This window comes from Canis lupus, chromosome X (genome assembly GCF_011100685.1).
Source record: "Canis lupus familiaris isolate Mischka breed German Shepherd chromosome X, alternate assembly UU_Cfam_GSD_1.0, whole genome shotgun sequence".
Classification (NCBI taxonomy): domain Eukaryota; kingdom Metazoa; phylum Chordata; class Mammalia; order Carnivora; family Canidae; genus Canis; species Canis lupus.
In genome coordinates this window covers 23,914,130-23,940,636 of record NC_049260.1, presented here as the reverse complement: position 1 = coordinate 23,940,636, position 26,507 = coordinate 23,914,130, and the positions used below count along the sequence as shown (strand labels likewise).

At 38.2% G+C, this 26,507-nt stretch overlaps 1 protein-coding gene and 1 long non-coding RNA gene across 23 annotated transcripts in view; one reads left to right on the top strand and one right to left on the bottom strand.

The window, feature by feature from the left end:
- The window catches only part of IL1RAPL1 (interleukin 1 receptor accessory protein like 1), a 1,348,418-nt gene that overhangs the window by 1,320,790 nt on the left and 1,121 nt on the right, over nucleotides 1–26,507 (bottom strand). For 2 of the 22 annotated variants that reach the window (XR_005386224.1, XM_038587125.1), the window contains exon 2: nucleotides 25,587–26,504. The exons of 2 other annotated variants lie outside the window; for them this stretch is intronic. The gene's annotated coding sequence lies outside the window, so the exon portion shown is untranslated. Of the gene's footprint in view, nucleotides 1–4,235; nucleotides 4,428–6,501; nucleotides 6,729–7,106; nucleotides 7,255–10,913; nucleotides 10,950–12,488; nucleotides 12,571–14,841; nucleotides 14,950–25,586; nucleotides 26,505–26,507 lie in introns of those variants that run through there. 18 more of the 22 variants (XR_005386214.1, XR_005386215.1, XR_005386213.1 and 15 more) reach the window with 18 other exon arrangements.
- LOC119868425 lies at nucleotides 17,095–18,624 on the top strand. Its single transcript, XR_005386229.1, has 3 exons — nucleotides 17,095–17,359; nucleotides 17,532–17,619; nucleotides 18,003–18,624. It is a non-coding gene; the product is annotated as an uncharacterized LOC119868425 (long non-coding RNA).

Genomic DNA, 26,507 nt, shown 5'->3' with positions numbered 1-26,507 from the left:
TTTAGCTAAGGAATCAGCATTTCAGAAGACTCATGAAGGGATTACTGTTTTCACCAAGATTTGAAAACCACCAGTCTAATACACCCCCTATTTCCCACTGGTGCCATGTTGCTGATTATTGGATTTAGTATAGAGGACAAGCAACACCAGGCTCAAAGTCATGAGGATTATTTTCTAATTGCAGCGCAGACACTAATTAACTATGTCATTTTATTTAAGTCTAACCTTAAAATAAAAGCAACTTGAGCCATTTTCTAGACTGAGTACTGATTCTCTACTTAGAGGTGGCTCTTCTTTCTCTTCTCTCCCAAATTCTACTCCAATACATCTAAAGCATACAACAAATTCTTATTATTAACAATGATACTCTCCATATACTTAAGAATCATAGATCTAGGCTAGAACAGCCCCTGATCTTCCAAAGTGATGGCTGAAATATTAAGAGATTTTCTCGAGATGTAGCTGATAGTGTAGGGGTTCAGAATGAGTCACCCTAAGATGTGGCATGCAGATTATTTTGCTCTGAAAACACTCCAGGTCCAAAAGACTAAGAAAGAAACTTTGCTCCCCTAATTGCCTCAAATAATTTGGATGGAGGACCTTCTCCAGGAAGGAAGCTACCAACATAGATAACTACATCATAATATGATCTAGCTGTGGTAGACAGGGAGGAATTTAGCAAAGGCTATTAAAATTCCTCTCTGTGTCTCATTGTTTCTGTATGGCCTAGCAAACATTTGTTTACCAAACATTTACTCATTTTCTTTTTTTAAAAATATTTTATTTATTTATTCATGAGACACACACACACACACACACAGAGGCAGACACAAGCAGCCTCTATGCAGGAAGCCCGATGTGGGACTTGATTCTGGGACTCCAAGATCACCCCAAGCTAAAGGCAGGCGCTTAACTGCTGAGCCACCCAGGCATCCCTTGTTTTCATCTTCTTGTGAACTGCTTTCCTTCCCTTCGAAGTGCCAGATTCCACAGGTTAAAGGCTCAGTTTTACAAGATTGCCCCTCCTCCCACTTCAGACACAGGTCACAAGCCCAGCTCACTTACGCTTCTGACCAATGGGCTATAAATCAGAGGTTCCAACAATTTCCTCTTTGGGTATGCTTAATTTGCTAGAGCAGCTCACAGAACTCAGAGAAACATTTTACTCACTACATCATCTGTTTATTATAAAAGGATATAACTTAGGGGGCTCCTGGGTGGTTCAGTGGGTTAAACGTCTGACTTTGGCTCAAGTCATGATCTTGGGGTACTGGAATTGAGCCCCCTGCTCAGCAGAGGGGGTCTGTTTGTTCCTCTTGCTCTCCCTCTGCAGCTCCCTTCTCATGATCTCTCTCTCTCTCTCTCTCTCTCTCATATAAATAAAATCTTTCCTAAAATTTTAAAAAAGGATATAACTTAGGAACAGCTGGATGGAAGAGATGTGTAGAACATGGATGGGAAAAGGGTGCAGAGCTTCCATGCCCTCTCCAGGAGCAGCACTCTTCCCAAATCTCCCTGTGCTCTCCAACCTGGAAGCTTTCCAAACCCTGTCATTTTGGGTATTTATGGAGGCTTCATTACATAATCATGATTGACTAAAGCATCGGCCAATTGCAAGTGATTCAACCTCCAGTCCCACTCTCCTCTCTGCAGGTGGGGGAGGTGAGAACTAAAAGTTCTAACCCTCTAATTAAAGGTTTGGTTCTCCCAGTAACCAGCCCCCATCTTTAAGTGCCTTACAAAGATCACCTCATGAACATAACAAAAGACACCTTTATCACTCTCAACACTTAGTAAATTCCAAGGTTTTAGGGAATCTGTGCACAAACAGGGAAGTAGACCACATATATACCTTTTTATAAATCAAAGTATCACACCTAACTAAAAGACTTTCCTAATATTTCCCGTGTCCAGCTTCCAAATTTAATGAGACTTCTTAGTGGTATTACCCTTAGAACCAGGCTTAGAGGCCCCTGATCTAACTCTCCCTGTAGAGGTTCTACTCTGGCCCTGTTCCTGCTAAGCCACTGCCCATGGGGCAAAGAATATAGGAGACCCAAGGAGGTGCACACACCCAAAACCCTTGTCTCCTGCTTTCCAGACTATATGGTATTCCAAAACTCAACATGTCCCGCCCAGCAGGCCTTGTGAGCTTCTTCTTTTGGTTGACTCCCTGAAGAGAGAACCCTCAGTGCTTGGGTGTGCATTGCTACCCTTGAAGGAAGGTCAAGGTTTGTGGGGCAGGGCTGTGGGGAGGGTGGATGAAATGTGGATATGAACAAAGTGCAGGAGAGAGTCAGAACTGTTCCCTGGCCCTGACCCCACACTTATTGGTACACCTTAAACTTATACAATGTTATATGACAATTTATAATTTTAAAAAAAATGAGCCTACTTCTTAGACTCTAGGGGTCAGCAAACTTTTGTGTGTGTGTGTGTGTGTGTGTGTTTTAATAAATTTATTTTTTATTGGTGTTCAATTTACCAACATACAGAATAACACCCAGTGCTCATCCCGTCAAGTGCCCCCCTCAGTGCCCGTCACCCATTCACCCCCCCCACCCCCTGCCCACCTCCCCTTCCACCACCCCTAGTTCGTTTCCCAGAGTTAGGAGTCTTTATGTTCTGTCTCCCTTTCTGATATTTCCCACACATTTCTTTTTATTTACAGGGATTTATTTTAGGTTTTGCAAGCCATACAATTTCTGTTATACCTCCTCGATTCTGTGATTGTAACATGAAAGCAACCACAGATAACACAAATAGGTTCCAATAAAACTTTATTTACAAAACCCAGCGGTGGGCTGGATTTGGTCAGCTGGTTGCCAACCACGCAGGACATTATGTTTCACCTCTCTGGTGTTTACTGTATTCTATCTCATGGTCTACAGTTATCTGTTCCCCTCTCTTATCTCTTCTTGGAGCAGTTTAGCTACATGGCCAAATTTAGTAGCTATCCAAAGAGTATATAATTTTACACATGGAAACAAAATTAAAACTCTGGGACGCCCTTTGTAGTTTAACAAGAAGATTACTCCTTGTGCTAACACAGCATTTAGCCCACAGTCACATTTTGTTTTTAAAGCAGGGCTAAGAAGCTATGATTTACAGACTAGAGGTGGCATATGATTGTCACTCATAACTCTACTAATCATACCATAAATGTGTGTGATGACTTAGCCTTAAAAATATAATATATTCTCCTTGTGTTAGTGTCCTAGCCACATTTTGGTTAATAAGCAGTAATTAGGTGTGCACTTTTATAAATATAAAGTCAAAAAAGTGATCCTTTACTGTCAACTTTCTCAGGTAAAAGACTATGCTTTATGCCTTTGTATCTCTATTGCCTAAGACACAGTGCCCCACATATAGCAGGAGGTCAATAAACAAGACTCCTCCAACTGCTCTCTTTGGAGAGTTAGGAGAAAAAGCTGACCTGGTGGCAATTCATAGGACTCCCTAAATTCTTGACAATAGAACTTCACTTCTTCTATAGCTCAGAATGAATTGTCTTTCAATGTACAAAATCATTCTGTTCACAGATTGGGAAGGGGGAGTAGCCAACCATTTCTCTTCTCCACAGAGAACTTTAAGAGCCCTGTGTAAGGGAGACCACTAATCCAGGCATGTTTCCACTGTGAGTAAGTTTGCACTAACATGAAGTAGTGATGAGAGAACTGATGTATTTTGTGTGTTAGGGCATGTTCTTGTCCTGTGGCATGGTTGAAGCACCGAGATATACAGGCATGCCCATTAGCCAGTATTGCTTTTTGAGGAACTCACTCTTCCCTCTATATCCTTGCTGCTCAATGTGAGGTCTTCAGAGCAGCAATACTGGCATCGTGGTACCACCTGGGAGTTTGTTAGGAATGCAGAACCTTGGCTCTCTTCCAGATCTACTGAATCAAAATCCCTTGGGTGATTCATAAGCAATTCAAGTTGGGGAAGCATTGACCTGTAGGAATATGTACCACTTCTCTATCCCTGAGGAGAGCAAGGCAACACATGCAACAAGGTACGGTACTTTCTATTAACATCAGCTTCTTGCTAAAACACCAATTAAGGTGAAGAATATTGGTGTTCTTTCATCTAGAACTACAAGTAACAAAATAATGCCTACTGCTACCAGTGCACTTTGCATGTATAATCTCCTTTACTAGAAAGCACTGACAAAGTCAATTCTGCATGGATTTACTTTCATGCCTTAGTCCTTATTGGCACTGGAAAGCATTCACCTTCACTGCTGGCTGTGGCAGCATGCCCAGGTTCACCACTCAAACGCCTACTGTAATACAGGATCACCAGCGACAAGATGCTGGAAGCTGGCCAGTCTCCTAGTCTTTCTTGTCACAAAGTTACCTGGATGGGTGAGGCACAGGAGGGGAACGGGTCACAACAGGATGTCCTGGCAGCATGCTGTACAGAAACTGAGAGAATGAAGTTGAGCAGGGCAGAAAAAAACAGACACAGTAAAAAACAATTTTGAATGCTATAACCACGCCAAGTACTATTGGAAAAAAATCCTATCAGTGAGGAGCGTACACCACCCAAGGATGTGTTGGCAGACCATAAAACTGACTGGAAGAGCTGCAAACAGCTTCCAACTCTGCACATTGAATTGGCACTCGCAACCACAGGTTGTGCAAAAGCCACACATAAAGATTTGTATATTCAGTCAATCAAGTATTCACTGTGATCTGTTATGATGAACCCTACATGCCAGGCTAATTTTTTCAGAGATATATCAGGTCTTTATGAAGCTTCTATTCTAACACACACACACACACACACACACACACACAGACACACACAGAGAGAGAGAGAGAGAGAGAGAGAGAGAGAGAGAGAGAACTAATTACAATAACATAAGTGCTTTAGCACGAATTTGTGTTCTTATCATTGGGGATGATAGAGAGTGGAATTGTATCGCATGCTCTACCAGAGAAGTTGAGACAGGCTTAACAGAGGAGACACCTGAGATGGGTATTGAAGGATGAATAAGAGTTTTCCAGGCAGAAATTAGTGGGAAGCATGTACTAACCAGAGAGGGTTGTGTCTGTGTGTGTCTGTGTATTCAGCATTGTAAAAGAATATGCATGCTGAGAAGTCATTTTGACCAGAGCATGGAGTAAAGCTGAAAAAGAATTCTTCAACTAGGTAGTAAAAAGTGCCTGTCAGGCTAACCTGTTTACAGTTAATCCTGTAAGCACAAAGTATGGATTGGAGGATTTTAAACAAGGGAACATAAGAATCAGGTATAAAGTTAAAGATTGATAAGATCATTTTACATAGATAACGGTTGTCAGTAGTATCACCTACAGGTCAAAAAACAAAACCTAGGAAAACAACAACAGTGATCATGGGAACTTTTTTGTGGAACTTGGAGAGCTAGAAAGAAACAAGAGGGTAAAGGGAAAATGTATAATCAAATACGTCTCTCAAAGGGATATTCGATATTCCTGCATTCAAGCAGCTACTTTGTGCTAGCCACTAAATAGCTTTTCTTGAAGCAATAATAAAGGCAGCCTTGTTCATCACTGCAGCTGGCTAGATCTGCCCAATTTACAATTTCCCCAAACTCAATCACTACATTTTTCCCCTTTTCTACATTAAGGACTATTGCAATTTGCATGTTATATTAGATTCAAAATCTCAAATTAAAATATGTCACTTATTTGAAACATTCACATCTTCACATCAGTCTGGTGCTCAGACGGTCAATTACATGTAACTATTTCACTCTTTAAGCAACAGGGAAAAAAAAAAACCCAGCACTTATAGAAGTTGTATCACTTATAGAAGTTATGAAAGATATAAATATCTTTTTTCCCCAAATCATTTAGCATTTTCTCTACTTTCTTCATTAAAATGCACATCCTAAATTATGTCCATTTTTGGGCTTTTTAAATTCTGGTCTTAAAACTTGCCAATAAAACGAAAGTAAAATGTTCTTTTAAATGGGCTCTCTATCTGAAATCATTTAGACACTTAATTGTGCTAGTATATTGAGTTTTTGAATGATAATTACAACACAGTATATGTAATTTGATTACTGGCTCTCTGCTTACAAAAGTTATGATTCAGCTGCACACATTACTGTAGCTACCCAAATCCCATGCTTTGACAAGTAGCATTGTTTTAATAAAGTGGGTCATGAAAAGCAATGATTACTCAATCTCTGAAGATTAAGATAAGTGGTAAAAATTAAAGTAAAACATATTCTCAGATACAGAAAATACAAGAAATGGGAATATAATGATATCTACTTAGAATTTATTATAATCTAAATATCACTTAAGTGAAGTGGTCTTTCCAGAACAACCAGCAAAAATCTTCCATATTTTGAGAGCCTCATTATTTCTGGTGGCCAGGCCACACAGAAAATATCTGCCAAGTTTAATGGTGCTTTTCATGTATACATAGCATCACTGGTCTCTACCAGCTCCGTTTTTCAAAATATAAAAGAACTAGACTTCAAATCAAAGAAGAGAATGTACTCACTTGGCATCTAAGCAGATCATGTGACTACCACAGGTACACACAATATAAAGCCAATCAACATAAATGCATCACATCTAGAGTCAGAGCAGTGTATACAAGGCCCAAATGCTGTGTGCTTTGATCTGCTGCAGTGGGAAAGCAAACTCTTGACAGATCTTAGCAACTTGTACTTGTATAGACCCATAGGCATCCTGGTCCATGTCATGCATTCAGGAGTGAAACTTTGTCTACCAAATAAAAGAATCAAATTTTGGAGATTAGAACCCCATGCACACAAAGCCTTCATAGGAATACGAAGACCCCATGGAATTCTCTTCAGATACTGTTGGTTCCTTTACAGATGGACTCTGCTATGTGCGTGGTGAACATAGCCATTAAATATTACTCACTCTCAGGATTTTAATAGAAGGATCACTATCTATATAAACATGGCTTTTTTCTCAACCCACTAGAGATTCTTGAACCCACCCACCAGTAACTATTCTGAAATAGTCAAACTCCATCCACCCACAACCAGCAGAGGAGTAACAAAGTGAAGTAGGCATGAGTGGCAATAAAAACGCTAGAAAAAGTGGTTCTTCTAAAATAGTTAGAAGAAAACTTACAATATTTAGATCTAAGGAGCATCCAGACAATAATGTGAAGTTTGCCATTCTTCTCTTTCCCGTTCTTCTTCCATTGCTCACCCTTTTTCTAGTGGTAAGAAAAACAATGAACTTTGATAGGAGGAGGTGAATATCTGAACATATTAAGCTGGAAAAAGGAAATGAAGTTGTGTGAAGAACATCCAAAAGAATGAAAGAATAAGAAAAAACTGGCAATAGATTTATTCACAAATTGCCTGTTTAGTAAATTCCAGAGTCAACATCCTTAAAGTATTTTTAGTGAAAGAAGAAATATATACAAATGTATCATTTACCCCTGACTTAATGTAAATCTCTGCATCTATAGTCAGAAAGCCACAGAATAAACTATGGGCACATTCTGTCATCTAGTTTAATTACATGAGGCTTGGCAAGCAGTAAAACATTTGTAAATTCTCTGGAAAAGACTAAGCTATATGAATGAAATATAGAAGAATGAATGTATTTTATTAGAATAGGCAACTGATGATTGGGAAAGAGACAAAATGAGAACATCCATTCAATAGTTGGAAATAATACTTTTTGTTTTGACTTACAAAAGGCTTGCAGTTATAACTATTATTCAATGTTGTCACAAAAAAAGATAGGAAAATAAAGTATTTATTTTCTATTGAATCCCACACACTAAAACCTGCATTTGCAATACACATAAGAATATCTCATTACAATTATTATTATTTTCTATTTATGAAATATAGAAAAGAACCAAAAAATTTAAATATATCCGACAATTCTAACTCGTTGGACTCTACAAAAGGAAATTGGTTATTCATTAAAATATATAGTGGGAATATCATTTTTTTGTCAGCTCCTTAACTCTTAGGGAGTTCTCAATAATTTTGTAAACCATCTTATTGCAATATTTAAAAAATTTCCAATGTTAGAGAATATTCATTGCCACCAACTTTTTAAATTATGTTAAGTTTAATTTTTAAAGTAAAAAGAACAATGTTATTTGATTTTACTGACCTATCTGAGCTATTGACTATTGCTAAATATTTATATACCTTTCTTTGTCCTTTACTAGATGAACCTAATAAAATAGGATCTGCTTGTTTATACCTAGAGCAGATATTCTCTTCCCATGGTGCCAGATAGTAAAATTCCAACTTGGAAGAAAGGGTTCGTGTTGTAATACTGTTGATTTTGGTGTATGTCATATGAGTTAACTGCTGTGAGACACTTAATAATAGCCAACATTTACTGAGCCCCTAAAATGTGCCAGGCCTCATGATAAAATACTTTAACCGCACCATCTTATTTAAATCTTCACAACAGTATCATTAGTTATGAATGATAATTATCTCTATTCTATAACTATATTTATTCATTTTATAAATTTTCATCAAATTTACACTGTTCTTGGTGCTTGGGACACCAAAGTGAACTAAGTGGACAAGGGTCACTGCTCTTGTGTAGCTAAAGTTGTAGTGATAACCAATAAGTACAATAAATAAGTAACTTATAAAATATGTTACAAGCTAGAAGTGCCTAAAAAATTAAACTGAAAGCTGACAAGGAGTTCAAGAGTGTGGAGGTGGGTGTGTTAAAATTTTAGAGGGTGTGATCAGGGTAGGTCTCATGGAAAAGATGACACATAAATGCCAAATGACACATAAAAGCCAGAAATGATGGAGGTGAGAAAGTGAGCCTTGAGACCTCTGGGAAATAATGCTCTAGATGAAGAAAACAGCCAGTGCAAAGGCCCTACGGCAAGAATTTACCTATTGCGTTTGAAGAATAGCCAGTTGAGGATAGAGAGGAATAAGAAAGTTGGAAAAGCCTGGATGAGTAGGGGAAATGAAGTCAAAGAATTAATAGAGGCCCGTGTCTCTAAACCATCACGAGTATTTTGCTTTTTCTCTGAGTAAAACCAGCAAGCTTCACATGATCTGCTTCTATTTTCAAAGGACAACTGTAGCTGCTGTATGAGGAACAGGTTGTAGAGGGCAATAGCAGAGACAGAGTCAATTTAGAGGTTACTGCAGCAATTTAGGAAAGAGATGATGGAGGCTCCAAAAAAGTAGACATGGCGAGAAGTGGTTAAATTCTAGATGTGTGTGAAGAAAGTACCAACAGGGCTTGATGACACATTGGATGTGGTATGTCAGAGAAAGAGAAGAATGATGAATGAGTCTAAGATTTTTGACCTGAACAAATAGAGGGATAAGGGGATCCCTGGGTGGCTCAGCGGTTTAGCGCCACCTTCGGCCCAGGGCATGACCCGGGGGTCCTGGGATCAAGTCCCACATCGGGCTCCCTGCATGGAGCCTGCTTCTCCCTCTGCCTGTGTCTGCCTCTCTCTTTCTCTGTGTGTCTTTCATGAATAAATAAATAAAATCTTTAAAAAATAGAGGGATAAAAGTGACATTGGTTGAGAAGTGTCTCGGTGGTTCAGTTGGTTAAACATCTGTCTTCAGCTCAAGTCATGATCCCAGAATCCTGGGATTAAGCCCCATGTCAGGACCCTCTGTTCAACAAGGAGTCAACTTCTCTCTCCTCTGCTCTTCCCCCCTGCTCCTTCTCTCTCTCTCTCTCTCTCTCTCTCTCTCTCAAATAAATAAATAAATAAATAAATAAAAATATTTTTAAAAACTGACATTAGTTGAGTTGGGACCACAGAGTAGTGGGAAAAGAGAAGTTCAGGTTCGGACAGGGTAAATGACAAATGTAAAGTAGGTGGTGATGTCAGATAAGCAGTTGGACACACACATTTGGAGTTTAGGGAGAGACTTAAGCAGGCGGGGAGGGGGAAGAGCAGGGTATAAATGTAGGAAGTGGTGACAAAAATGGTATTTATAGCCATGCAAATGGATGAACTTTTTAAGAGGTGAGTGTAAACTGAGAAGACCATGGAAAGCTAAGCCATAGGTCATTCCAACATGAAGAAAAGGCAAGAGACCAGCAAAGGAGACTGAAGAGAAGCAATCAATGAAATACAACTTAAACCAAGAGATTGTGTTATCCTGAAAGCCAAGTGAAGAAAATGTACCAAGGAGAAGGAATGATCCATTGTATAAATGCTGCTCACAGTTCAATTGAGATAAGGATAGAAAATTGACCATTGGCTATAATGGGAAAACTACATAATGTTCTTAACTGCTATATTTTAATAGCATAGTGTGTCAAAATATTAAAATAATAGGATTATCATTTATTGTATAGCTACTGCACTATACAATACACTGCACTATAGCTTTACAAATATTATTTTTACTTTCCCCAGTAATTCTAAAGGTAGGCATTCTTTTCTCTTTAGAGATCTGGAAATCAAAACTCTGAAACACTAAGTGACCTGTCAAAGGTTACACAGCTAATAAATGTTAATGTCAAAATTGAATCTCAGACTTGTCTTGATACTAATGTCAATGCTAGTGTACCATGAGATCTTCTGCAATTAGGAAAGGACATATTAATATCTAGAAGAGTGAATATGAAAATTCAATTTTTTAAATTGAGGCACCTTTAGCATTTTAAAAAAAGATTTTATTTATTTATTTGAGAGAGAACGAGAGTGTGTGTGTACATGTGCACGAGTAGGGGGAAGGACAGAGGGAGACGGACCAGTAGACTCCTCTCTGAGCAGGGAGCCTGAGGAAGAGGATGATGACAACAATGATGATGACAACTACTACTATGACACCAGGCTTGATCCCAGGACCCTGAGATCATAAAGGAGCCAAAGTCAGACACTTAACTGGCCAAGCCACCCAAGTGTCCCCCAATCCCCAATGGTTTCTTAAAAGCTTCCTCTGAATGAATACTTACATGTTGGGGAAAATTACAGAGGAAAAAGTCACAAAGCTAAAAAAAAAAATATGAGGAGTTTTATCACCTTGTAATTTATAAAAGTATAATAGCTACCTAAGTATAGTCTCCAGTCCAATTCTCTTTCACTCATCTTAAAAATTTTTATCAAGTTAATGGTCCTAAAACACTGTTTTCTGCATTATTGATGCTAAAAGATCTAAGCTCTCAGCTTGGCATTCAGAGTATCGTATCAACTGACCTGGCATTTTAATGCATGTGGTAGAGCCTGTGTTCTGACCTGAGGGATGGATTAGACACTACCTTTACTATATAAACAACCCTGCATAATTAACACCATTATATGTACTAACCCGGGCTTGTTGTGTTGTTTCAATAAATTCCTTTCTTTTTTTATCTTGCTGAGACCAGGATGCCTTGGGAGACCTTTGCTTTTTTGTTTCCTCCCTCCCTCTTTCCCTCCCTCCCTTTCTTTGATCATTATTGAGTGATACTGAGGGCCAGGCACTCTCCTAGGCACCAAAGATATGTGGTGACCCAAATAGACAAAGTCTTGCCCTCTCAGACTTACATTCAAGTTGGAGAGACACACAGAAGTAAATTTTTTAAATGGCAAATTTGATGAGAAAAAGACACAGCTCACAGTGACTTGGGAGCATATAATATTCTTAGGAAAACAGTTTTCTCCATGGTGGGGAACTCCTAGCATTCAGAAATCAAAGTTATTTCAGTTGGTGCACATTGGTCAAAAGAGATAGGGAGCTGCTTAAATTGAGGCAGAAGTATATCACAGGCAAAATCTGTACACCTCACAGTATCATTGGGGCCAGGTAGTTGTGGATTTAAGCTTTTTTTTTTTTTTTTTTTTTAATTTTTTTTGGATTTAAGCTTGTTATATTTAATGGCTGCTATCTTGGTCTACATAGCTCTTTCTTTGCTTGGACAGTGACTTGGAACTCAACATACTTTGTGCATTGCCCTAAATTATCCCACACTTTATTATTCCAAACATAAAATCAGAACAGGTCTTAAACGAATAAGTTTTATGAGAGGCTATCCTCTGGTATTATACAATCTCCACTTATCTTTTGAGATTCTCAAAAAGAAAATTTGTACATATACAAATACACACTTTGAGGGCTGTAATTTTTTCTTAGAGTGGTACTAACTTAAGTATAATAGCTAGGTCTATTTAACATCTGTGGCTTAACTAATGATTCCAGTGAAGTTAAACTGAACCCTCAATTTTTTTTTAGTACCCTTCAGATCCAAAAATCTGGACTGAAGCCACATAATGGGATTTTATCATGTATTCTTTTTATACTTTTGTAATAGTAGCCATAGTAACATTAAAATGAATAGTATAACTAATAAGATTGGGCTAGCAGGAGTCCCAAAAACAATATATGATGAATTTAGACCTATTAGGGTTTGAATCTTTGGTTCCAGGAAATTGAGTGAGGCCAAGCAAGATGCTTAGAGCAATAACCCATACCTTCTCTGATTATGATCTTAAGAAATTAAAGCTAATTTTAATACTGGAAACAGGAAATAGTAATTATTTTTGTTACTTACAAATACATATGAGGTTTAAAGAGCTTCTGATGCAGTCTGTCCCACTAGGCATCACTCCTCTTCCATGCCACCTACATAGCTCCTGAGTAGGAAATTTAAAATCGCATGACTTACCTACTTTAAGAAATGTGATATTTTGTGTGGCAAAGCTAAAATCAATTGACTCAACTCTAGGAGGATAAAAGAAAATTGTACTGTGTACAAACAGCTTGATACAAACAGTATAAATAGATCAACTTATGAGTCTGGAGCCTTGAAGTTATACTGATTTAAAAAAATACAGTCACTGTATAGAGATGATGAATCTCCTCAATAAACTTAATATGTTTTTGAAAAATAAATCATTTACATCCATAAACACAAGGGGAATATTGTAATAGAAAAGGAGTATCATCTTCACTGAATTCTTGGTCTTTGAAAAATACCATAAACTTTTCTAATTACCAAAGACATGCCGGGACCAGAGAAGAAATGGATCCACTGTTTTCGAGCAGACTTAGTGATGGTGATCACTTTTCTCTTTTAAGACAAATCTTTAAAAATACCTAGCAATCTACGCCTTTACTTACTTTGGCAATGAGTGAATTGCTCATTCTAGCCTAGTGCTTGCATTTCGCATGGAGAAAGTACATAATCTGGGAGTATTGGTTGAACTGAATTGAGTTGACCGTCTAGTCCAATGTCCGATTGAGTGAGAAGAAAAATAATCAAAGTGGCTGTTGATTAAAGTGAATATGAGGTAATGGATAATTACTTGAGTTGTAGCAGAGAGATTTATATATCTGCAAGGAGGTATACTAAGTTCATCCCTATTCTAATTTTCTATGATTTAATGAGCGGGTGCCCATTTAGACACAGCCACTACTTTTAAAAATTACTGGCACAATGGTCTCAGTGTATTCAACTTGACTGAATATCTTTATAGGAAATAAAAAACAGAAGATGGCTTCTATCACCTCACTAGGACTGAAAACAGCATTTTAAGATCTAGAGTAATAGCACTTCCCTTGCATTAAGGAAATAAATTAATATTTTCACATAATATAAAAGTGAATAGTGTTATATGAATCTTTCAGAAAATATTGAATTCTAGGATATATTATTTCTATAATTTCAAATTCATTATATTCAAAACTAGCCCCCTCCCCCAATAATCCAAACTGCAGATTGGCTAACACTAATGAAATGTTGCTTTCATTATGTTTGTTCTGTACCACTAAGTCTACACTCAGCTCATTCCACTGCCACTCAATTCACTGTGTCTTGCCTTCTGCCAACTTTCACTATCCCTCTGTAGCCTTGTCCCATACAACCCAAACAATTGTCTTACTCTCTTTGGAATTCAGGGAACTTGGCCCCATACTACTCTGTCCCATTTCCTTGTCCCTTCCATGACCTCCTACCAAATCCTCCCCTTAACCTTAGAATCAAGCACATAAACAACCAAAGAAAAATGGGTCCTAAATAAACACTCCAGGCATGGATTTTTGACTCCTTCCTTTCTCCTTATGGAAGTCCAGGACACATAGGAGATGCTCATTAAATATTGATAATTTGGTAACTTATTAACAGGAGTAATTACAATATGAATTCAACTACATTCTTCAGAAAACCAGTCTTTAATATTTAACTACATAGAGCAAAGCCTCGTACTCAATAACATTTAGTATCTCTACCCCGTTTAACAAATATTTAAGATTTCACAGTATTTCCTAAGTAATTTCCTACGGCATTACTGCAGCATTCCTCAAGTGGCAATGGTCTCAAATGTCCTTATCAGAGCTTCCAAATAGCTTCCATTCCCTCTTCGTGGCCTATGTACCCCTCCTGCCACTCACAGCTCACAGCTGAGTCCCTCACTGGGCTTTGCCCTTGGCAGCAGGAAGCTGTCTTGTTCACAGTTATGCCACCTTCCATGGGGCAGCCCACAGACAATGACTCCTGGATGGGGGAATAGAAAGCCTTGACCCTTGACTCAACTGCGGACAACTGTGAAAGACCCATAGGATACCGTGGGGCTTCAGATGCAACCATCCTGCAATTGCTTTCTTCCTCTGCCTCAGAAGCAACAAAACGATCTATTTCTAGGCAACCCAAATGAACCTAGATGTTTTCCCCACTAGCCCATAAGCTTTTGACGGCAAGAACTTTCTTTAACATCTTCAGCCCATGTTAAGCACGACCCTTATAGGAAACAGGACCCTCAAATAGTTCTCACTCATTCACATGAAGGAGTTAATCAATTAAAGTGGAAGAATCGCAACTGGAATGAGCAATTCTGCTAATTTAATAGGATCGAAGAACAGTGGTTACCAAGGGCCAGCATAAGCCACACTGGCTGCTCAATAATCACCTGGGAGAATGGCCACGCCTGCATTTCAGCATGGGAGGATCTTAGCCAGCATCCCTCTGGTTGGCAAAGGTGTCGAACTTGAAAGTTGAAGCTGAGTTGGTAGGGCACTTTGGAGAATATTGAGAAATCATCCATTATCCATTAAAAAGTATGGCAGAGGCAGGGCATATCGATAGAGACTTGAGAGGGCTCTGCTGAAACCCTTCTAAAGCACACCTTGGTGCTCCCACTGACCTCGACAGTTTTTAAAAGAACAAATTCCTATGCTCCTACTCCTACATCCTGCCACAGAATCCTTACCTCAGGGTAAAGGAGTGAGTTTTGACAACTAGACTGTTCTACTTGTTCTTTTAGCTGAATTCTGGAGATCATGCACGTAAGTTTTTAGCTTGTGCCTAAGTAAATTGTATTCCTTTTCATTTTATCTTCAATATTTAGCCATTTCCCAAGTTAGCAGAACTCCCAACATAGAATGATCGGAAAAAGCGTGGAAAAAAAACCAATCCTTATGGGTTTGTTTCATTCTACTTAGTAGAAGTGTAGACAAAGTATTTGGTAAGAAAAAGAATTTAAACTCAGCTAAAATGAGGGGTTTTTTTTTACTTTAGGAGGCTCGCTTTCTGATGTCCTTCTAAAATTTCAAAGTGTTGTAACTATTGGGAGTTAACAAAATGGTGCATACTTGCTAGGAATAAATTCTATTTTCTTTTCTTAAAAGATATTATTTATTTATTGAGAAAAACGGATAGAGACACAGAAAGAGAGAGAATGCACAAGCAGGGGGAGCAGCAGAGGGAGAGGGAGAAGCAAACTCCCCTCTGAGCAGGGAGCCCAATGTGGGGCTCCATCCCAGGACCCTGGGATCATGGTCTGAGCAGAAGGCAGAAGCGTAACCAACTGAACCACCCAGGCACCCAAATCCTATTTTCTTATAACTGAATGCATATTATACTTTAAAGCAGTACACTTTTTCCATATGATCTTAATATAAAACCATTTTGGAATTTATATTTCTACCTTGCCATTCCATTACATAAAGCATTCTTTTTTCTTTTTCTTCCCAGCTGCCTTCTCCAACTTCCCCTTCTTCCCAAATGAATTGCCAAACATTTTCACTGAAGAGTTACATATAAACCACAGCATTTTTGCTAGGGTGGGTGGCAACTTTTTAACTAAGCAAAGAGTTTGAATGGATACATTCCATTATAGAATCTTGCCTTCTGCTTTAAAAAAAAAAAGGAAGTTAATTTTAAACTCTGGCTCTGTATTTATCTAGCCCTGGTAAGAGTGGTTTAGTCTTATAAAACAGGAAAGGGAAAAGGAAATGAAGAGAGCCCATGATGGCTATTGGAGAACAGGGGGTCAACACAAAGACAGTTGCAGTAGTGATGGCACTTAAGGAATCCTTGGGAAACTCACAAAACTGGGAATCAAAGGTACTCTGGAGATATAAAATCTTAATTTGTTCCTCTTCTTCCTAAAGCATAAATCTGAGTCGGTCATAAAATGCTCTGCTTTCCTTACATCCCTTTGTTCCTGGCTGCCAGACCTGGAGACTTGGGGCTCCAGCCTTATCTTCTTACATTCTGCATCACGTACCCTGTGATATTATATCTCTGCTCTTGATTGCCCCCTATCAGGAATGTTTTTCTTTTTCACACCAATGTGAGCGTCTTCAAAGTCTAGCTAAACCTCATTTCTTTTATCGAGCCTCTCCTCACCCCTCCAAGTGCATGTGTTCTGACCCTTTCCCAAGCCTGTACCATGCTTGCCACCTCTCTGAGAAGTACAGATAGTAGACTGTCATGAATTACAGCTATATATGATCTTGTTTATCACTCCTACTGCTGACTAACCATTTTTGGGCCCAGATACATGCCATCGTGCATCTTTGTGTCCCTCGAACACCCTCTTATAGCTCCTTGCACACTGAAGTCATTCAAATATTTATGGTGAGAGTAGAAAGAAGGGAAAAGAGAAGGAAGGAGAAGGAAGGAAGGAAGGGAATGAGGAAAGAAGGGTCAGCCATTTTTGCTCCCTGTCTATTTGTAGATCACAAACTACTAATACTAACCCTTTCTCTTTATTACTCAGTTTTCCTTTTTGGCTTTCCCAACTCAGCAGGTTTTTATTTTTTATTTTTTTTCTCGCTTTACCAGATACATCATGGGTTTAGGAGAACTCTGACCTGAAGCTGATCTGTTGTCACTAAATGCTCCAGCATTAGTCCATGTCACAATGAGGTACTGGTGACCTATGAGCCGTGCACAGTGCTGTGCCCCGGAAGTATAAAACACTGGCCTCCCGGAGCTAAGCTAAACTGTTCACTCACTGCGATGACGAGCACACCCACTGACGTGAGCGGCTTGCTCTGTGACTGTGTTATTATGGGCCTGGAGGAGAACCCCGACAAGGAAAAGCAGCAGAGTCCAAATCCCCCAGAGACCCCTTGAATGCATTTACTCTACACACTGTGGCACTGGAAACCTCTTGAGTACCATTCAGGAGTTCAGGCATGGTGAGAACAATTAGGGGCTTTAACAGGGGTATTCAAAAGCCAAGCACTGAGAGCCACTGGATTCATTTGTTACATTCAAAGTTTCTCCCTTGGCCACATGAAGCTTTGTTTACACAAAATAGCTGATACCATTTTAAGTCTCTCAGCTTTCCATTTTTACTGCTGTGTTTAGCTCCTCTGACTGTGTTCCTTCTGAAATAAAGTTGGCAAGAGGCTGGGAACATCGTGGTACCCATAGCCAGTGTCATTTCTTCAAACAGGTATGTTCGGCAGCTGCCTACTTAGGAAGACAAGAGGGCACTGCAAGATCCAACCAGAATAAGGGGATGCCCCCTCTCCACCTTATCAGCTACAATGCAATCTACTGAAGCCATTGTTTTCTGGGTCAGAAAAAAAAATTAATGGCATATTTTCTCCAAATGTCACTATCATACTGTGAATAGGCAAAACCTATTATCCCCAACCTTTTCCTTTAGCATATTAATAATGGCTCATATGTTAGACATCTTACTAAAAATCATAGATACATATGGCTGTATCTCCTTGACTTAGTAGTGTGTGGTGGTAGCTCAGCAAACCAAATATAAATAATATTGCCATCATTAATCACAAATTGGTTCATTATCATCATCTATGTAAACAGAGTGACCCTGTTGATGAAGAAGTGAAGTATAGAATTCCATCTCTTCAAAGTGGGATCAAATGTGGTTAAAAGATATTTCGATAAGAGCTCTAGGTGGATGACTTTGGAAGCAAGAAGGCAGCACACAACACTGACGGCAATCCTAAAAGCCAGAGACGTTCATTGCAGGATGTGTGGGAAAGCCAAGGAAAAGGAGGGGCTCCAAAGAAGAGCAATCCCTTGCAGGTAGGGAGATACAAAGTTAATGGGAAAGAGGACAGTATGGAAAAGCAAGGAGGTCCCACGAGTGACCTATTTTCCCAAATTTCCCTGTATTGTGTCTCCAGATATCAAATGATGTCAAGAATGTACGGTGTCCATAAAGAAAAGATAATATCCACAGATTCTAAGTGGTGAGCGATTGTGAGTTAATTAAGTGAGATAGAGGCCGAAAGATTATATACACTACAATCAACTTCAACAGGAACAATTATTTATCCTAAACTTCACACTACTAAAAAAAAAAAAATCTTATGTCAGGGCACATTGCTACATAACTAAAATACTCAATCGAGGACTCGTATCATATCTGAAAAGTGGAATCACACATCATGAGAGAGCAAACAAATTTGTGAGATCTTGGAAACAATTTCATTCCTCTGGTTTAAAACTAGGGGTGGTAGAAGGGGAGGAGGGCGGGGGGTGGGAGTGAATGGGTGACGGGCACTGGGGGTTATTCTGTATGTTAGTAAATTGAACACCAATAAAAATAAATTTAAAAAAATAAAATAAAATTTCTTTGTTGGCTAAAATGACATAATGGGGCATCCCTATACTTCTACACTTTATATAATTTTATTAGATTTGTATGACACTACCGTAATCAGCTCTGGCTACATTTATAATAATTCATTTCCAGGCAGCCCCGGTGGCCCAGCGGTATAGCGCCACCTTCAGCCCGGGGTATGATCCTGGGCACCCGGGATCGAGTCCCACGTGGGGCTCCCTGCATGGAGCCTGCTTCTCCCCCTGCCTATGTCTCTGCCTCTCTTTCTCTCTGTGTCTCTCATGAATAGATAAATAAAATTTTTTAAAAAAATAATAATTCATTTCCATTTGACTACAAATAAAAAGAATGTTTATTTTATATTTTAAAATGTAATTATTCCATAATATCAGACACTTTTATGCTACAATAGTTCAACTTTAAAATTTAAAAGTGAATTTACCTGTGTTGAAATTTTAAATATATATTCTTCGAAAATTAGATCCTCCAAATCTGCATATCCAAAAAATCTAATTCCTTTGACCCACATTTCACCATCATATGTACTTGCCTTTTGTTTTGTATGTAAGATAACATGATGCATGTGCATATGCAACTATTTTGGGTATAGACATATAGGCCTTTTATTTATCAGAGCTGCAGGAGTTACTCTAAGAGGTCTAGAATCTAGAATATATACCAAATTTTGTATAAATAAATAATGTATTTCAAAAATATAAATAGATCTTGTTGTGACTATACGCAAATTCATTTTAAAAGAATGATCACATTCATAATTATCATTATTATTATGATGCATTTGCTCAATCAAGTGATACTGAAAGTATACACAAATTCATTTTAAAAGAATGATCATATTCATAATTATCATTATTATGATGCATTTGCTCAATCAACTGACACTGAAAGTATAACTATGATCAAGTGGCCTCCCAATTTTTTTAATTATGAAGGGGAACTTTGTGGCAGAAAATGATGAAGATCACTAAACTAATTCACAGTTGTATTACATGTAAATGTTGATAGGGCAACAACCTACCAATTAGTTCACTTTGATCAGACCATGACAAAATAAACCACTATGAATAATTTTATGATTATTCATACAGTGATTTATTTATAATTATAATTCACATAAAGTGTAAGCTACATAATTAACAAACATATTGAAAGAGTGATAGTCTATAATTATATGATCACAATTTACAGTCCACTGCATTTTTTTTTCTGAGTCCAAACTCCACACACTATTTCCTGACTTAGGAAGTATTACAAAATACAACCTAATTTTACTCTTACATATATATTCTTAGATCTGTAGCTCTTATATGAACAAAATAGCTCAGTGCCATTTGTTGTATTTTATATAATGAACATGGCAACTATAACACACTCTTTGAATAGCTTGTAATGAAAAAAATTACTTTTAATGTTTTAATATGAAACAGGAAAGAGCAGATTTTCAGAGGAAAAATATTAAAAGTGCTTTCCTTTCTCCCTCTGCTTTATCCACAGTTCACTGCTTGGTAATTTCAGATCGTGTGATAGGCAAGCAATGCCAGGCCAGTCAGTCATCCCTTCTGTAAAGCTAAAAGCCTTAGGAGTCTTAGAGTTTTGCCACCTGCATATTGTTTCTAGACATGGGAACCAAAAAAGTGTGTCAATTAAGGATTTTTCATTGTAAGCCAATGGTCAGGGTAAGCAGCAAGGGAATGTCCATTGAGCCATGTGGTTGGCCTGTAATGGAATGCTGTCTGCAGTGTAAGATACTCCAGGGTGGCATTCTCTGGGTGAAAATTAAAAGCATATTTGTAAGGTGATTAGCAGAATTTGTCAAATAAACAAGCCTGTCTACATTCCCATAATATTCCTTTGTAAATCTGCCTGAGCAAATCCAAAGCATTTCCATCAGTCATAAAGGAATATGCATTTTAAAAATATAGGAAACCAAGAAAATGCTGGCTATTTATAGGCATCAGTGAAGTCAGATAAACGCGCAAGATCAAATTCATCTGAAACAAAGAAGGATCAAGGGTACTTAACATAAAAAGCAAGACACTGGGAATTTAGAAAGAGAAGGTTGCTCTTTAGCAGAAAACATGTTTAAGTCCGTGTACATTTATTTTTATTTAAAGGGTTAATTTTCCATTTTTCAATTTTACCTTAACCAAAATATTAAAAACTTACTTTTTCACCTGATTATCTAGTCACTTAAAAACATCTATGGAAAGTCACATCGCTCACTATGCCCTTCTTATGTGTGTAAATATATTTATGCCAAAATACAAGAACACTAAGGAAATGCGGTGTTAGTGGTGACACACAGGGGATTGCCTCCCCCTAAAGAACGTTAGTAATTATTGCAATGAGCAAATTCCAAAACAGAACTATTATCTTTATATTCTTATGTCCTCTATTACACTTACTATTCAAATGCATTGTGCTTTTGGTAATAAAGTGACAGAAGAGAGGAAGAGAGTAGCTTTTTGGTCAATTGACCCAGTTTAAAGCGGTAGCAACAAGTTTGTTTGTGAACCTTTGTTTGTGTATGGTTGTTAACCAAAACAGAAACACCTAAGTACTCAGGAGCATTTAAACAAAACAAAACAAAACACCAAGTAATCAGCTTAAAACACTCTCACTCACAAAACCCTTAGTTACCATTCCTTGAATGTTACTCAAAAGCAACTGTTTTTTTAGTTACTTAAGGTAACTATATTCCCATATGAGTAGTGCTGAAAAAAACTGAGTACTGAGTGGAAGTTAGCAACTAAATAAAGCCTTTAATTCATCTGTTACTTAGTCACTGAACAACATTACCTACCAGCTAACTGTAATTGGGACTAGAAAGAGCTTATAAAGATTTACACTAAAAGTATGAGGCAAAAATGCACTGTTCAAGTCACAGGATTTGGAAAACCCTTAATAATAATAATTGCATATATTTCTAAGGCATAGACTGATGGTGAGCCCTTAGACACATATCTCTTTAGTGCAATATGTTAATTACCCTATTTAAAAGGATTTTTTATTTTAAAGGGCTATCTTGAATCCTGAAAGGTGAAATATGGGGTCAGAAGTCACAAGGCTGGGTAATTGACAGAGCCTGGAGTGTATTTCGGGCTCTCTGACTCAGCCCCAAATTCCACAATACCTGGATGTCTCAGAGAGCTGGGCTCCTTCCTCTCTGACATTCCCGATATAACTAATGGAAATAGGATTGGAATTTAATAACAAAAATGCTGACATGGTTTTATCTATAGCTGCCCAAATGGTGCTATTACAATTAGCCTTTATAAGTTGTGCATGATCAGAAAACTTGCTACTTTTAAATCTTATTAATCAACACTTGGGTGCTTTGGGTGCTACATATTTTAAAGTAGTCTGCTTTATAAAAACATGAGATTTACCAAACAGCAAAGATCTTATCTGTTGTAAGACAAAATATATCCCAAACACTTCAGTTGACAAGACTAAAAGAATCTGAAATATAAATCTTAAGTTAATCCTAAAAGTTCAATTGTTCTTAAATGTTTTATGCATTAACAATAACATGGTTTCAACAATAACATGATTCGTTCACATACATTGCAAACATAATAAACATCTCTTTTAAATTATTTTTCTAGTTTTAGGAATATTGTGATTACTTATCAGCTAGATCTCCTGACTTTGCTGAAGCAACTAGTCAGGAAAAAAAATGAGTACTTTCCATATTTATAAATGGTATTTCTTCTCCTAGTCTCCCCAGATATTTTCTAAACTTAACTACATAACTTGGGCTGATAAAAGGGAAATGAAATAGAGAAATAGATATTTTCAATTATTCACTGCCTTCATGTTTAAGTGCTTTCCTATTAAGCAACGCTTTTTATTATTGATTTGTAGGATACTGAAGAAAAATGCTGTAACCTGCCTCAGTTACATAATCCTCTACGAAAAGAAAGTAACAGGTTACAAAGTGCCATTAAAATAACTGAAACTCTTTCCTAATGTGAATATATACAATCTTCAAGTAGAAGGACAGCAATCACATGGGAACATATGTTTCATGGTCAGTATCTTTTTTTTTCAGAGCCTTCTTTTTCTTTCTAGTATTATTTCTATCCCCCTACCGAGCTTATAAAGCCTCCAGAATATGCCCTGTTTGCTAACATATGTATGGCTTATGTCAGAAAACAAACGAGGAAGTCATTTATAAAATATTAAAATAAGGAGTACAAGAAATATCATTGCAGACTATATTTCTGCACATAGTTGGAGACTAACAGCCTGGAAGCAGCCGTAGTGTTACCCTGACCCCTGAAGGAAGGAATCAGGAGTTAACTTCACATCCAATTTTCTCCACAATATGAACACCAACCAAACCTCCAAATCCACTAGCACAATATATCAATATTTGGGCATGCCCTGCGGAAATAGCAAAGTGGTCTCAAATATCGGAGCTCAGAATTTCATTCTACCATTCCACCATTCTGATGTGGGGTAAGCAGATCTTTTCAAAGTTACTTAGTGGATGTCTAGATCCTGCACCTGACTCCATAGGAAAAACAGAAAGCATCATCTCATCCCCATGATAGAAAAGTCCTTTAGCCTTCTTGGGAAAAATAAACAGAACGGGAAACAGGAAATAGCACAACTAGACGAAAAGATGATTTAATTCAACAGGGTTAGGATTTGAGCAGAGTTGCATTTTGAGGGAATTTATGATTTATTGAAGGAGAAACGATCCAGAAACATTAGAAGGCCAAAAGGAGCTGATGTGTATCTTCTTTAAAAAAAAAAAAAATCGCAACTCCAAATAAAACATCAGGGTAAATGACATTTTATCCTGCAGTATTCCCTCCTCTGTACAGTGAGCACAGTGCATTTATCTCATCTCGTGGTAAAAGTCATAGGCGGCTGCAACATGTCTTTAAGCCATTCAATAAGTAAAACTTGAAAATGGATTGCTCTTTATTTCTGAGATTTGTATTAATAATGAATTCATTGCCATTTATTTTTTAATTTAGCAAGACATCATTACCTTGAAAGGTTTTTACTTCTCTTTTCCCTGAGGGTTAAAATGGCCCAGAAAGAGGTCTGTTGAGGCAAAGATAAAGGTACAAAACACTCACTTCTGACACACTGTGGAAGCAATCTTTTTTTTTTTTTTTTTTTTTTTTATGAGGGAAACACCAGGCTGAAATCTGCATTAAGCTCTACTAGGGAAAATGCAAGAGGACCCCGAATAGTCATTCTGTTCGCAGTCTTCATTGCTACCGATTTAACTTTCTGATCAGTTGGAGTCATGCATGTCAATCATAGGGTACAGAACTATGACCTTGGCTGGGATCATCAGCCCCAATTACTCGATGGGGCACTTGTGAAACATTGCGGACTCATTTTGACTCTCCACGGGTGTGGCTAAAATTGCTCCTGTCCAGCTCTACAGCTTGCATAGACGTGCTGTCCCTCAGAAACTCACTATGAGAAAACTCATGCTACATTTGCCACAGAGATCAGGGTTTACAGGACCCTTGGAGCTAATCTCTGTCTGCCCGCCTCCTCCTCTGTTAGCTGTTTCAAGCCTTCAAAAGTTAACAAGGTGATGGAGCCTCCCTCTATACAATCATTTCATCTCACTATCGTTGACTGAAGCTCGCTGATGTAATGAAGTTACATAATCACCGATTATGCACGACTTCCATCCATCTTCCTACATATCCACATATCTTCTCCCCTCCCCTTCAGATCAATCTACCAGGTGAGATTTATAACACATGTAAATGCTCCATTCTCTCATCATAGGTACTGAATATGGGACTTTAGCATTGCAGTACAGTGCACTGAACCACGTCATCAATATTGATTTTTTTATCCCATTTCCCAGGCAGAATATGCTTAAACATCCTTCGTGCTCTAGTCTCTAACTTTTTACTGAAAGGGTAAAATAGATGTAGCAGATAGGACACATCCTGAACTTAAGGTTAAGGGAAGTGTGTAATTGCCTGCATTTCCAAAGCTGGCTGCATTGCAATAAAAGGATGGTCTCTGCTTCCAGACCTTCAACTCCCCTGCACGTGGGTCGCAGCTTCAGCTATTTAGGGTATTAGGTAAATAATTATATTATTGGGCTATTGAACTTGAGAAAGAAAGCATTTGGTGATATTTAAAATGATATTGCATGACTCTCTATTTTTGCTCATCATTCTCAGCTTTTTCTTTTCTTTTCATTCCGAACGGTAATCCAGTGGATAAAAAAGTAGCGAAGGGTACTTAATAATCTCCAATAATCACAACCGAGAGAATAATTAATGGTGATTATCACCTTAAAGTTTAGGAACTTGACAAGTGGGATGTCCCTGGTCCCATTGCGGCTGTGAAATGCAGCAGAATGCTGCACTGAGTTGAAAACATATTTCTTTTAATGAATAAAGAGTAGCTCGTTTCATTTTAAATAGGGCTCTTCAGTAAGTGTTCCTTTCACTGCTGCTACCCCTTCCAGAACACAGGAGCCACAAATATTGCATCCAAACAATAGAGTGTCTACCCGGAATTAATTCAAGACACTCTTCCATATCAAAATAATTGGAGGGGGAAGTGATGCTTTGATTTATTTTCAATTACACTCAGAATACAGACCTACATACACACACACACAAACGCACACGCACACACACCAACACACCCAACTGCAGTTATTCCATTCAGTGCCAATAACGGCCACATCACAGCCATCAATGCGATGCAGCAATCATCCAAGTCACCCATTCCCATTACAGATGCCCAAGTTTGCTCACGCCACTGATGGGTTTGCATATATAAAATGACCTTACCCACAACAGTCTTCCAAATTATTCTCCTCTGGATATCAGTCGGCAAGGTAATTGCTGGTCATCACAATGCGTATTCAGAAAAATCCACGTTTTACTCCTGTGTTCTTTTTCTTGTTTTTGCTAGCAATTAATATCGTGAACAAGATACCCATTCACAAATGCCAAGTTCACCATAAAAGCAGATAATTCCATACAGCTCTTCCCTACAAGACTGCCTCCAGTTAGTTCTCAAAGTGCCCGATTGTTTGGTGAAGATACAATCCAGGTGCAGAGCAGGGGGGGGGAAAGACGACTAGGAGAAAAAAGAAGAGGCAGATAGAGAAGGAGACACTGAGAGAGGAGAGAGCAGAAAAAGAGGGAAGAATTTTTTTTAAAAAGGAGGAAGGAAAAAGGCCGGTAAGTGAGGAAGTCTGAGAGCTCTATGACAAGAATCGGAGTCTTGCTTGCAAATCTTCTGTATACATGTAGCCCTTCAGATCCTCTTGGTCCCCAAGTAAAATTTCCAGATCCGGGATGCAGCCATAAGAAAGAATCCTATGTATATTTCACAAGTATCCCGCAATAACAGATCCGACGGGGTTTTCCTTGTACAGTACTGCTGTGTGAAAGCACACAACCCCTGCTGTTTGGGAAGGTGTCTCCTGGGTCCTAGCTCTCTTCAGCAGCCCCCAAAAATGATTTTTCAGAAAAGAGTAGGGGAAAAAAACCCAGCTTTGCGTTTGCCTTGAATGATGCTAATCCTGAGCGAAAACGACAAGCAAACCACGAATAGCACGAGATCTTGATTAATAGCCACAATCCACTCAAAATATCCCAGGAAAGAAGGAGCGAAAACAAGAAAGGGAAACTGCAATGCATAAATGATTCCAGTGTTTCTACAAGATCGGTTCATTTGATTGAATGCATTCTCTGGGTTTGCTG